A 14,036-nucleotide genomic window follows, 5' to 3' on the forward strand; every position below is an offset into this window, starting at 1 on the left:
CCCCCTAACTCCTACACACACACACACACACACACACACTCTCTCTCCCCCTTCCAAACTAAGACCAACTGGTTCTCCTAATCTAGCTCAGTTAATCCATCCAAGCCCAAGGCTGTTGTGAAGGCGATATCTCAACAACTCTCCTCAATCCCCTCCAACACCATGTCACACTTGCTGTTGTTCCAGAGCAGCGAGGATCTATATGGATGAGGAGACACGTCTGGTGAAGATGACTCCCATGATCTGTGTTGTGTGGAAGAACACAAGGTCCTCACGGCCCCAACACAGTGCAAGCTTTGGCTAACTGCATGAACAAATGGATGGGCAAGATTAGACATACCTTGAACATGCATGTTATTATGACATCATCTACCAATTCAATTCAATTCAATTGGCTTTATTGGCATTAAGAAACAAATGTTCATATTGCCAAAGCAACGCTGGAACCACAGAACACAATATTAAAACACAAAACAATATTCATATCGTTACTATTGATGTCAGTATACTATTGATGTTACCGGATAATACAATATCAATCAAACATGACAAATTCAATTGAATTGAAAGATTAAAGGAAACTTTACCATAACCTTAAGTACCTTATTATATATACATATATACACATACACGTCAGTCACACACACGGTATATGTGTGTTGTATCAATGTACCATTGATACAACCTTTCACTGTGTTCTAGAAGCAGGATACAACCTTTAACTGTGTTCTAGTAGCAGAATATGACCTGTTACTGTGTGTGTTCTAGAAGCAGGACAATCTGCTAATCAAGTATCCCCAATCCCCTCTCTCTGTACCTTTCTGTCTTCCTCTCTCCGTCATCTCTCAACTCTCCTACCTCGACCTCTCTCCTCTCTCCTCTCTCCTCTCAGAGCATCAACATGTGATTGGCAGAGAAGAGACAGGAAGTTACAGGGAAGATGCTGAGCTAGCAGCCTTCATGCTGCTGTTGACCCTCACATCACTGCTGCTGTTGACCCTCACATCACTGCTGCTGTTAACCCTCACATCACTGCTGCTGTTAACCCTCACATCACTGCTGCTGTTAAACCTCACATCACTGCTGCTGTTAAACCTCACATCACTGCTGCTGTTAACCCTCACATCACTGCTGCTGTTAACCCTCACATCACTGCTGCTGTTAACCCTCACATCACTGCTGCTGTTGACCCTCACATCACTGCTGCTGTTAACCCTCACATCACTGCTGCTGTTAACCCTCACATCACTGCTGCTGTTAAACCTCACATCACTGCTGTTGTTAACCCTCACATCACTGCTGCTGTTAACCCTCACATCACTGCTGCTGTTAACCCTCGCATCACTGCTGCTGTTCACCCTTGCATCACTGCTGCTGTTAACCCTCACATCACTGCTGCTGTTGACCCTAACATCATTGCTGCTGTTAACCCTCACATCATTGCTCTTAACCTTCACATCACTGCAGGGGAAAGAGTGAGAAATCAATCGTCCCACTTTCTCAGAAAACCAAAAATGAGTAGGGCACTGTGGACAATCAAAGTTAGCTAACTGCTGGGATTCATCTTGAGGATAAAGACTTAACAAGGTAAACATCTATGCTGCCACCCAGTGTAGTAGCAGCATCTCGATTTACTGACATTTTCGGTATATTAACACATAATATCAATTGGTTACTGGTGTGTTGTATTACGTATATGTATGATACTTTATTAACATTTATGAATTACATTAACTTATAACACTAGGCAGCAATATTGCCAAGCAGAGCTAGAAATGTCTATGCTAGCTACCATACTGTAGCTGACACCAGCAAGAAAGGAGTTTGGTAAATAGAACAGAATATACAAGGCAACCAATTGCATTCAATAAAACATTTTAATATGCAATATGTCCAGTAAGAGGGTCAAGTTTGTTTTTAGTGAGTGGACCTAAAATTCCTGCCGAGCGTCGATAGTTAGCTTGACGATATGGGACCCCTTAATCTGCAATTCATTGTTGCTAGCTTTAATCAGATGTGCATAATCGAGCAAGTTATATCTTACAATAAACTTGAAGTAAAGCTAGCTATATACAATTTGGGTGACCAGACGTCCTCTTTTACCCGGACATGTCCTCGTTCGAGACCTACAAAATGCGTCGCGCTGGGATTCCAAAATTGTCCGTGATTTTACCTTGTTGGAAATGTGTGTTTTTCCAGGTCTTTCACAAACTATTACGCAATTCATGTTCAGTGTTATGAAGAAAGTTAGCTGGTAAATTGATCAAATTACTGCATCACTTTTAAAGGTGACATGACATGAAAACTTCATTTTATGAGGTTATTTAACATTAATATGAGTTCCCCTAGCCTGCCTTTGGTCCCCCAGTGGCTAGAATTTTCGATAAGTGTAAACCAAGCCCTGCGTGTTCTTCTCCGCCTTTGACAAAATGAAGGCTCATTTGCGCTGTTTGAAAATCTCCCCCTAGTGACGTAGATAGGGGGAAGGTTACCTCCCCTCTCTCTGCTTTGCCCGACCAGATCATCTGGCCCGCCCATTAGAAACTGAGCTACCACCGTGCAAGGGCAAGTGCAATATCGGTTTTTCCTGGAGACATCATGGGGAGCAAACAAACGAAGCACAACAGTTGCTCAATGCTTGGATGTACAAATGCAAGCACAAATCTTTATTTAATTCCTTCATCCGAGCCTCTGCACAACCAATATCTCAATTTTATTTTCGCTGGAAATGCTCCGACACAACTTCCCAAAGTTTTGCTTGTCTGCGCCAAACATTTCAGCCACTACTGTTTCCTCAACTTGAGCCAACACAAAGCTGGCCTTGCTGAAATTAAATTCTGGATCATTACTAAATCTCCTTGGTCAAGCTACAAACCTTGGACGAGTAAGTAAGCTAACTAACTCTATATCATTTTGTTGCTTTACTGTATATGGTTAGCTTGCTACCCTTAGAATGTGGCTGTAACATTAGCTCTGCAGCTAACAGCTGAGTTACTGTTGCTAACGTAAAGATAAATGGCATCAAGTGTGTGTGTGAATACAAACGCTGTAACGCGAGTGTTGTACACTTCTTCGTTATTTGGATAACCGTTCTGCTGTTGGTGTTATGGCTCGCGATATCCGCCGTTCTCCACATTGAAATGACTGAGTGTGCACCTCTGCAAACCAGGGTGATCAGATGAGAATGGCTAAATTCGAGGCATCTTACAGCAACGGGGGCTACGAGCCATTGCGATACATCCTGTAAACATTAGAGCATGTTGCCGCCTGTCTGCTCCTCATTAGCATTTAAAGCTACAGACACAGAAACAGCGCGTTCTGAGGAAAGCTGATTGTGGGACTACTTGTAGTGGCTATAATTCTGCACCATGGCTGAATTTCGGGAAAGAGACTTCAGATACAGTATTAGGGGACAACTAATGCCTATATAAAAGCATCCAAAAACAGCATGTCATGTCACCTTTAAAACTATTTTCAAAACGGCTAACTTGATTCGTAACACTGAACATGAATGGGGTTGAACGTTGCAAAATACACATTTTGGGACTATATAGGTTGCAAATGACACGCTTAACTACTTCTGCCTATTTTGATTACATTGGAAGTCTATGGAAGTGTCCCAAATCAATTTTTATATGGCTCTGGGTCTACCTAGCTTTGACTACCATGCCTTTTAATTCGTGGCATGCTTACATAGTCTATAATGTCCCAGTATTTTAAGAAAATATTAACTACAACTATATACGTTTCTTAAACTGTGTTCTAGTTCTATCAGAGTGAAAGTTGCTGGTTGTCTAGCATTAACTGTGGGCGCCGAATGTGCTAGGACCGGCACTGCTCATCCCTGCCTCCACCATGTTGCTGTCTCTCATCCCTGCCTCCACCATGTTGCTGTCTCTCATCCCTGCCTCCACCATGTTGCTGTCTCTCATCCCTGCCTCCACCATGTTGCTGTCTCTCATCCCTGCCTCCACCATGTTGCTGTCTCTCATCCCTGCCTCCACCATGTTGCTGTCTCTCATCCCTGCCTCCACCATGTTGCTGTCTCTCATCCCTGCCTCCACCATGTTGCTGTCTCTCATCCCTGCCTCTAAATACAGGTAACTACAAACAGCTACAGACACACTGCTATATCCTACGTTCTGCTACTGAAGTATAATACCTTCCTACTGCTGCCCCCCTCTTCATCATCGCCCCTGCCCCCCTGCTCAGCCAGACCAGAGTGACCTTGTGTGTGAATCCTGTCTGATTTTATTAATCCACCACCCTGGTGCTTAGATTACAGAGCTGGACAAGCCAGAGGCCTGGAAGACATGTATGATCTGGTCTAACAGGACAGCATATGGAGTCTCCTCCCCTTCCTCCTCCCCCTCCCCCTCCTCTCCCAGGATGGAGTCATCCAACACTAAAACCACAGACTGCTTTATACTTCTAATCATCTTAATCCCTGGATGACAATATCAGGCTTTACAGATGTTGAGTAAAGCTTCTTGTTGGCATGAATGAGACTGCATACATACACAAGACATGTGCCTGGAGAGGACGGGGGAGGAGGGAGGGGAGGGGAGGTATGGAGTAGCAGAGAGGAGGGGAGGAGAGGAGAGGATGGGACTACTGGAGTCTTTCAAGGGCAGTTTCATCTGCTCTGGACCACACTAGCATGTCCAGTCTGGAAAACATTCGCTAAACAGCTTTTTACTAACAGGATTCTCCTATTCCTGCACACACAGTACAACTACGACATCTACAGTTGCAATCAAAATTATTTAACCCCCATTGCGTATTAGGCTTATTGGCAAATTGTAAAAATTTTCAGCTGTTTACAATAAAGATAGTAGACAAAAACAGTTGAAATACTTCAATAAAACTGATATTACCATGGTTTTCATCCAAATTCAACACAGAATGCTACTTTTAATCACAACTGCAGTCTCAAAATTATTTAACCCCTTCATGACAAGCATCTTCAGTACTTAGTAGAGCACCCTTTGAAATGATTCAACTCCCTGTATCAAGCACACCTGAAACTAATCAAGGGATTCATTAGTTCAGGTGTGCTTGAGATAGAACACAAATACCTGGACTGGCTACGGTTTTGTTGAGAGTGACGTTTGATTGGATGTTAGAAATATGACTAAGTCAAAAGAATTGTCCAAAAAGTTCAGAGAAGAGATTATTTCCTTGCACAAACAAGGAAAAGGAGACAAAAGATAGCAAGAGCACTGAATGCCCCTGGAGATACAGTTGGAAGCATAGTTGGCAAGTTCAAAGTTGAAGGAACAGTGGCTACACTACCTGGACGTGGCAGGTCCTGTTGTTGAAGATTTCATTGCTTGGTGTGATAACTTTTGTTTGTCTATCAATGTTTTTAAGACCAAGGATTTGATTTTTGATTTCCGTAAGTCACAGCACAATGTTCCGCAAACTGTTTTCCATAACAAGAATGTTGACATTTTAGCGGAATATAAATATTTTTGGACCATCATCGACAACATATTTACTTTTGAGAGCAATACTGAGGCTGTCTGTAAAAAGTCCTAACAGAGACTTTTCTATTTGAGGAAGATTAAATCATTCAGGGTGTGCACGACTTTGAGGACTTTGTTGTACCAGTGTTTTATTGAATCTGTCTTGACATTTGGCATTATGGTGTGGTACAGTGGTCTTCCAATGATCAGCAAGCGTAAGCTTACAAAGCTGATGTAGCATCTAAGATGGTTGGGGTACAGTTAGCCCAGTTGCAAGATATGATAAACCGGTTATGGGTAAGGCTAAACACATTTTAAACTGCCCTGATCGCCCACTTTTCGGAGAGTTTAATTTCCTCCCTTCTGGTCGTCGCTTTAGGCTACTTAGTTCAAGAACTGCTGTTGTGTGTTCGTGTATGTGTTTCTGACCCCTGCTGCACACTAATTTCCTTTGAAGGATAAATAAAGTTGATAAGTTGAGAAATAGGAAGCTATCAGCGGCTTCCAGCAGATTCCTGCGGAGGCAAGTGGTCAAAAACCCTCGAGTGACTGCCAAACACCTGCAGCAAGACTTGGTGATAGCAGGCACTGAGGTTTCAGTTTGCACTGTAAGGCGTATATTAAACACCGAAGGACTCCATGACACACACCATTACTGACCCAAAAGCACAAGAAAAGTCGGCTCCAATATGCTGGGGGTATAAGTTTGAGACTGCAGTAAATTCATTAAAAGTAGCATTTTGTGTTGAATTTGGGTAAAACCCTAGAAATATTAGTTCCATTAAACTAATTTAAAAATTATTGTGTAATTTGTTTATTGCAAACAGCTGAGAAATTGTATATTTTGCCAATAAACCTAATGTGCAATGGGGGTTGAATTATTTTGAATGCAACTGTAGTACAACTTCTGAGCACCAGCACATAACTACTTTCTGAGCATTTTAAAAACACACTATATGCTGAGACACCACACAAACACACGTGTGTCACACACAAACATTACTTATGCTATTCACACTACCCACACTCTGATGTGTGTGTGTGTGTGTGTGTGTGTGCGTGTACGTCAGTGAGAGAGAAGCCTGTAGAGAACTGGTGTCAGCATTCTCACACACCCTGTGCCAGTATGACTTGGCTGAATGAAACAAGCTCAGGGGAATCCCTCTAATCTTCTCATTCCAATATCTGTCTGCAGCTCTGAGATGCCCCAACACTGCTAATCTGTAGCTGCCTGCTCTGACTGACAATCTTAGTACACCAGACACGCACACACACATTAACCATCCACACACACCAACCACACAGTACCCCATGCACACCAACTACAGACACACAGATTCACAGACACAATAGAGCTAGTGTAACTAACCCCCCTCCCCTCTCCCCCCTCCCCTCTCCTCCCCCTCCCCCCCCCCCCCCCCCCCCGTGGGAGGCGTGTTGTCTGCAGAGAGGACGTTGTCCTAGGTTCACCTGTCTCCATGGCGTTCAGGACAGGAGCGTTCCTGGGCATTAAGCTGAGCTCCACATCAGCGTTTCTCACTAACGAGCAGCAAGGCCAGGGCTCCGAACGGGGCATTTCAATAATTGTTTCAACCAAACAAAGGGATTTGTTTGTGTGCACGCATGACTGTATTCTAGTGTGTGTGTGTGTGTGTGTGTGTGTGTGCATTCTATTATGTGTGTGTGTGTGTGCGTTCTAATGTGATCTAGTATGTTCTACTGTGTGTCTGTGGGTGTGCCTAGGCATGTTGTAGTTTGTTATCTAGTGTTTTAATATTCTTGTGTTTGTGTGTGTGTAAGTGCACGTGTGTGCGTGTGTGTGTTTAGGGGTTGAAAGGGTCCACAACCAAATCCTGTAATCCTTTCATCTGATCAAAGTAACAAAAAGCTTTTAAATTATTTAATGGAAATGTAGAATGTTCCTATTTGCCAATACCAGGCAATTGTGAGATGGATGTCTCTGTGTGTGTGTGTTTGGTAAAAAGCCAAAAGATCTCAAATGGATTTTCCTGACAGTCTCAGTGTGCAGCAGATAGACAAGGCAGCTACTGCCAGTAAGTCTCCACCTTCCTCCAGCAACACAAGTCCCTAATGGGTCATAATGTGAAACAGGCCACCATAAACACCGTGCAGGTATTTATCTGTTTATCATTGTCTACTCTGCAGGTATGATATTGACCCACTGGTCTGGGCACGAGGTGTCACTGAGGCAGATCACCCCACGAGGCAGCACTGAGACAAATGACCCCACGAGGCAGCACTGAGACAGATGACCCCACGAGGCAGCACTGAGACACATGACCCCACGAGGCAGCACTGAGACAAATGACCCCACGAGGCAGCACTGAGACAGATGACCCCACGAGGCAGCACTGAGACACATGACCCCACGAGGCAGCACTGAGGCAGCACGAGGCAGCACGAGGCAGCACTGAGGCAGATGACCCCACGAGGCAGCACTGAGGCAGATGACCCCACGAGGCAGCACTGAGACACATGACCCCACGAGGCAGCACTGAGGCAGCACTGAGGCAGCACGAGGCAGCACTGAGACACATGACCCCACGAGGCAGCACTGAGACACATGACCCCACGAGGCAGCACTGAGACACATGACCCCACGAGGCAGCACTGAGGCAGCACTGAGGCAGCACAAGGCAGCACTGAGGCAGATGACCCCACGAGGCAGCACTGAGACAGATGACCCCACGAGGCAGCACTGAGGCAGCACGAGGCAGCACTGAGACAAATGACCCCACGAGGCAGCACTGAGACAGATGACCCCACGAGGCAGCACTGAGACAGATGACCCCACGAGGCAGCACTGAGACAGATGACCCCACGAGGCAGCACTGAGACAGATGACCCCACGAGGCAGCACTGAGACAGATGACCACACGAGGCAGCACTGAGGCAGATGACCCCACGAGGCAGCACTGAGACACATGACCCCACGAGGCAGCACTGAGGCAGCACTGAGGCAGCACGAGGCAGCACTGAGGCAGATGACCCCACGAGGCAGCACTGAGACACATGACCCCACGAGGCAGCACTGAGACACATGACCCCACGAGGCAGCACTGAGGCAGCACTGAGGCAGCACAAGGCAGCACTGAGGCAGATGACCCCACGAGGCAGCACTGAGACAGATGACCCCACGAGGCAGCACTGAGACAGATGACCACACGAGGCAGCACTGAGACAGATGACCCCACGAGGCAGCACTGAGACAGATGACCCCACGAGGCAGCACTGAGGCAGCACGAGGCAGCACTGAGACAGATGACCCCACGAGGCAGCACTGAGACAGATGACCCCACGAGGCAGCACTGAGGCAGGACCAATTCCACGTACATGCAGTACGTCTGTATGTGAGATCCCCCCACTATTTTACATCTATTTATCCTGCCCCTCCACCCCCTCCCATGCCAGAATTATAATAATAACAAAGATAATAACCATAATGATGTTCCTTGTCTCCATCTGTGAGCACAAGCACATGACAGGGGAACAGTAGACCTACATTACAAACCTTCAACAATCATAATAATAATATCACTAAGTACCTGCCTGCTGACAAGCTCCAATGTTTTACTGTGATTGCATGACAACGTGACAGAGGGAGGATGAGGGGGACAGAGCGTGTATGTGAGAAAGAGAGAGGAAGACGGAAAGAAGGGATGGATGGATGGATGGATGGAGGGAGGGAGGGAGGGAGGGAGGGAGGGAGGGAGGGAGGGAGGGAGGGAGGGAGGGAGGGAGGGAGGGAGGGAGGGAGGGAGGGAGGGAGGGAGGGAGGGAGGGAGGGAGGGAGGGAGGGAGGGAGGGAGGGAGGGAGGGAGGGAGGGAGGGAGGGAGGGAGGGAGGGAGGGGAAGGAGGTGGTGACAGATACTGGACCTCTGCTCTTGAATTTTGCCAACATAATCAACAGCACTGTGAGTCATGCGCTTTTGCATGCTAAGAGATTTGTAATGTTGGCTGTAATGCAAATATCCCCAATAAATCACCCAGCTGCTTCTCCCCTTCAGCTGGGTGAGCAGGGACCACAGGCAGAGCGTGTCATTACAAGGCCGGGGTCTGCTGCGTGTCAACATCACCTCATTACCACACACATCCAGCCAGCCTTCTGGACAAGGCCTCACAGCAAGCACAGGCTCTGCTTCTAACCAGTTTGCTCAGGCTCTGTTGAAGATGATGACACTAGGCAGCTCAGACATGTTCATGCTCATTACTGTTGCTAATTAACCAGTCATATTTAGCACTCATGTTATATTAGCCTAGTAAAGGATCAACCATCTGTTAGCTTCAGTTGGCATCCCAACACGTTACGAAACAAAGACAATTCTCATTCAAAACCGAACTATGAGACGTCCACTATAGATGAACTATAAGATGTCCACTATTCATGAACTCTGGATGTCCACTATAGATAACTATAAGATGTTTACTAGGCATGGGCCGGTTACCAGTTTCAAGGTATACCGCTGTTTGAAAAAGTTACAGTACTTTTCTAATTTTCCGTTATACCGTTGCTGCGGTATGAGCCGTGTTTTTTTATTTTTTATTGCTCTTTTTTCAAAGACGGAAAGTGCAGGAATCTACAACGGCATATAAGGGCCAGTGTAGGTAAAACATTAAAAAAAGGATGGGGTTAATATTCCGAAATTAAAGTCGGAAATTTGCTAGAAAACAACAGATTTCTGCAGAGTTGATAGCTGTCTCGAGTTATACAGACTTAAAGAACAGAAAAGAAACATGGTATGGTAATCTCACGCCAAACTTTTGATAAAACTTGAGTCCTGCTACAAAATTTCTGTGATTTTGTACAAAAATTAGGGCCTACATTAAGCTGGTTTCACGTATATACTTTTATTTAAGTCTTCCACTGTCTGTGTGTGTATAAGGTCAATTAAAACAATCATTATGTATTGTTCTTTTTAGTAAAAAAAAACACTAAGAATAACTATTTAACTTTACATGTTTACTACTGTACAAACAATTGTATTTGTTCCTTAAAAAAATATATATATATATATTGTGTTAAACTAAAATATTTTTGAGAGTTGTAATTGCAATAGTACCGTGATACTGTGAAACCGTGGTATTTTTTCTCAAGGTTATGATACCGTCAAAATCTGATTTCGCCCCATGCCTACTATCCACTGTAGATGAACTATAAGCAGCTGTAACAGCATTACTATGATATTAAACTAGCCTGCCTCAGATCAAGGCTCAGAAGAAGTACCCAGGTAACAGTATCAAGGGATTTATAGTGCAATGTTCCTATAGTGACTACTTAGTCAAGTGAAGAGTAAACATGACGGGATTGTCCAAATGTGTGTTTGTGTGTGTGCATGTGTGCGTGTGTGTGTGTGTGTGCATGTGTGCATGTGTGTGTGTGTGTGCATGTGTTTGTGTGTGTGTGCATGTGTCTGTGTGTGTGTGTTTCACCATGCTCATCCCTGTATCAGTTGATGATGTAACCATAATGTTCAACATCCAGCCAGCGTGAGAAGACCTTGTGCAGCAGCTCATTCCTATGTCAAACACAATCAGGTGCTGTGTGTGTGTGCGTGTGTGTGTGTGCGTGTGTGTGTGCGTGTGCGCCTGTTAGCGTGTCAGTTTACAGGGACTAATCCAGGCAGAGGTATTCATGACTCACATAACGAGAGAGAGAGACAGAGAGAGAGACAGAGAGAGAGAGAGAGAGAGAGAGTACAGTACAACTGCTGTTCCTGGACCCAGTGAGAAGAGGCTTGACTCAGACATACATGTCATTGATTTAGCTTTTATATCCAAAGCAAAATTCTAATAGTGCATACAGAAAGCACGCAGAAAGTCAAGGATCAGAAGTGCTGGACATCATTTCTGTGGAACATTCAGTATTTGCCAGCATTGTCGCATTTTAGCTACCAGGCCTGGCGAAGATGATGTAATAACAAGCCCAATGGGTGCTGCCTGGCCCGCAAATATAATGGTGCAGAAAGATCAACATAAGTGCAACATCAAATGTGTGTATGTGCAATCTCTTGGCAAACACGGGAACTCAGATCCAACATGCAGAAAAGGGGCACATTCACAGGTACTGTGGTGTAGACTGGGTCTATGTGGTGTAGACTGGGTCTATGTGGTGTAGACTGGGTCTATGTGGTGTAGACTAGGTCTATGTGGTGTAGACTGGGTCTCTGTGGTGTAGACTAGGTCTATGTGGTGTAGACTGGGTCTCTGTGGTGTAGACTGGGTCTCTGTGGTGTAGACTAGGTCTATGTGGTGTAGACTAGGTCTATGTGGTGTAGACTGGGTCTCTGTGGTGTAGACTGGGTCTATGTGGTGTAGACTGGGTCTATGTGGTGTAGACTGGGTCTCTGTGGTGTAGACTGGGTCTATGTGGTGTAGACTGGGTCTATGTGGTGTAGACTGGGTCTCTGTGGTGTAGACTGGGTCTATGTGGTGTAGACTGGGTCTATGTGGTGTAGACTAGGTCTATGTGGTGTAGACTGGGTCTCTGTGGTGTAGACTGGGTCTCTGTGGTGTAGACTGGGTCTCTGTGGTGTAGACTGGGTCTCTGTGGTGTAGACTGGGTCTATGTGGTGTAGACTGGGTCTCTGTGGTGTAGACTAGGTCTATGTGGTGTAGACTGGGTCTCTGTGGTGTAGACTAGGTCTATGTGGTGTAGACTAGGTCTATGTGGTGTAGACTGGGTCTCTGTGGTGTAGACTAGGTCTATGTGGTGTAGACTGGGTCTCTGTGGTGTAGACTAGGTCTATGTGGTGTAGACTAGGTCTATGTGGTGTAGACTAGGTCTATGTGGTGTAGACTGGGTCTATGTGGTGTAGACTAGGTCTATGTGGTGTAGACTGGGTCTCTGTGGTGTAGACTAGGTCTATGTGGTGTAGACTGGGTCTCTGTGGAAGGCTACGTAGACTGCCTCAATGACTGAGAAACAGCTGTCATGGTCAGGGCAGCATATGACTCCAGAGAGATCAGGGAAACAGCTCAGCGATCCATGATGTGATGAACTACTTTCTATTTGCACTTTCTGTATGTCGCTTTGAATAAGACCATCTGTTAAGCTCTCCTAGGTCCTCCTGTTCTCCCTCCTCCCTCACTCCTCTTTTTTCCCCTCTCCTCCTCCTCCTCCTCCTCTTCCTCCTCCTCCTCTTCCTCTCTTCCTCCTCTATGGGCACCTCCTCCTGTGTCCAGTACCAGCCAGGGCTGCTTTACTCCAGACTGAGCAGTACTACCAGGGCTGCTTTACTCCAGACTGAGCAGTACTACCAGGGCTGCTCTACTCCAGACTGAGCAGTACTACCAGGGCTGCTCTACTCCAGACTGAGCAGTAGTATCAGGGCTGCTCTACTCCAGACTGAGCAGTAGTATCAGGGCTGCTCTACTCCAGACTGAGCAGTACTACCAGGGCTGCTCTACTCCAGACTGAGCAGTACTACCAGGGCTGCTCTACTCCAGACTGAGCAGTAGTATCAGGGCTGCTCTACTCCAGACTGAGCAGTAGTATCAGGGCTGCTCTACTCCAGACTGAGCAGTAGTATCAGGGCTGCTCTACTCCAGACTGAGCAGTAGTATCAGGGCTGCTCTACTCCAGACTGAGCAGTACTACCAGGGCTGCTCTACTCCAGACTGAGCAGTAGTATCAGGGCTGCTCTACTCCAGACTGAGCAGTAGTATCAGGGCTGCTCTACTCCAGACTGAGCAGTACTACCAGGGCTGCTCTACTCCAGACTGAGCAGTACTACCAGGGCTGCTCTACTCCAGACTGAGCAGTAGTATCAGGGCTGCTCTACTCCAGACTGAGCAGTAGTATCAGGGCTGCTCTACTCCAGACTGAGCAGTACTACCAGGGCTGCTCTACTCCAGACTGAGCAGTACTACCAGGGCTGCTCTACTCCAGACTGAGCAGTAGTATCAGGGCTGCTCTACTCCAGACTGAGCAGTAGTATCAGGGCTGCTCTACTCCAGACTGAGCAGTAGTATCAGGGCTGCTCTACTCCAGACTGAGCAGTACTACCAGGGCTGCTCTACTCCAGACTGAGCAGTACTACCAGGGCTGCTCTACTCCAGACTGAGCAGTAGTATCAGGGCTGCTCTACTCCAGACTGAGCAGTAGTATCAGGGCTGCTCTACTCCAGACTGAGCAGTACTACCAGGGCTGCTCTACTCCAGACTGAGCAGTACTACCAGGGCTGCTCTACTCCAGACTGAGCAGTAGTATCAGGGCTGCTCTACTCCAGACTGAGCAGTAGTATCAGGGCTGCTCTACTCCAGACTGAGCAGTAGCATCAGGGCTGCTCTACTCCAGACTGAGCAGTACTACCAGGGCTGCTCTACTCCAGACTGAGCAGTACTACCAGGGCTGCTCTACTCCAGACTGAGCAGTAGTATCAGGGCTGCTCTACTCCAGACTGAGCAGTAGTACCAGGGCTGCTCTACTCCAGACTGAGCAGTAGTATCAGGGCTGCTCTACTCCAGACTGAGCAGTAGTACCAGGGCTGCTCTACTCCAGACTGAGCAGTACTACCAGGGCTGCTCTGAGAGATGCCTGTAGTTAA

At 46.4% G+C, this 14,036-nt stretch overlaps 1 protein-coding gene and 1 long non-coding RNA gene across 3 annotated transcripts in view; one reads left to right on the forward strand and one right to left on the reverse strand.

Moving 5' to 3' along the window:
* Nucleotides 1-14,036, reverse strand: part of LOC146267632 (neurexin-1a-like) — a 195,087-nt gene that overhangs the window by 179,460 nt on the left and 1,591 nt on the right. The window lies entirely within an intron of this gene.
* On the forward strand, nt 2,325-9,135 carry LOC146267636 (uncharacterized). Of its 2 annotated transcripts, XR_014768824.1 has the most exons (4): nt 2,325-2,884; nt 3,827-4,100; nt 6,916-7,522; nt 7,635-9,135. It is a non-coding gene; the product is annotated as an uncharacterized LOC146267636 (long non-coding RNA). The 2 variants fall into 2 exon arrangements; XR_014768823.1 differs by lacking the exon at nt 3,827-4,100.

The sequence above is a fragment of the Hypomesus nipponensis genome, chromosome 11 (genome assembly GCF_054491055.1).
Source record: "Hypomesus nipponensis isolate SF chromosome 11, ASM5449105v1, whole genome shotgun sequence".
Lineage (NCBI taxonomy): Eukaryota > Metazoa > Chordata > Actinopteri > Osmeriformes > Osmeridae > Hypomesus > Hypomesus nipponensis.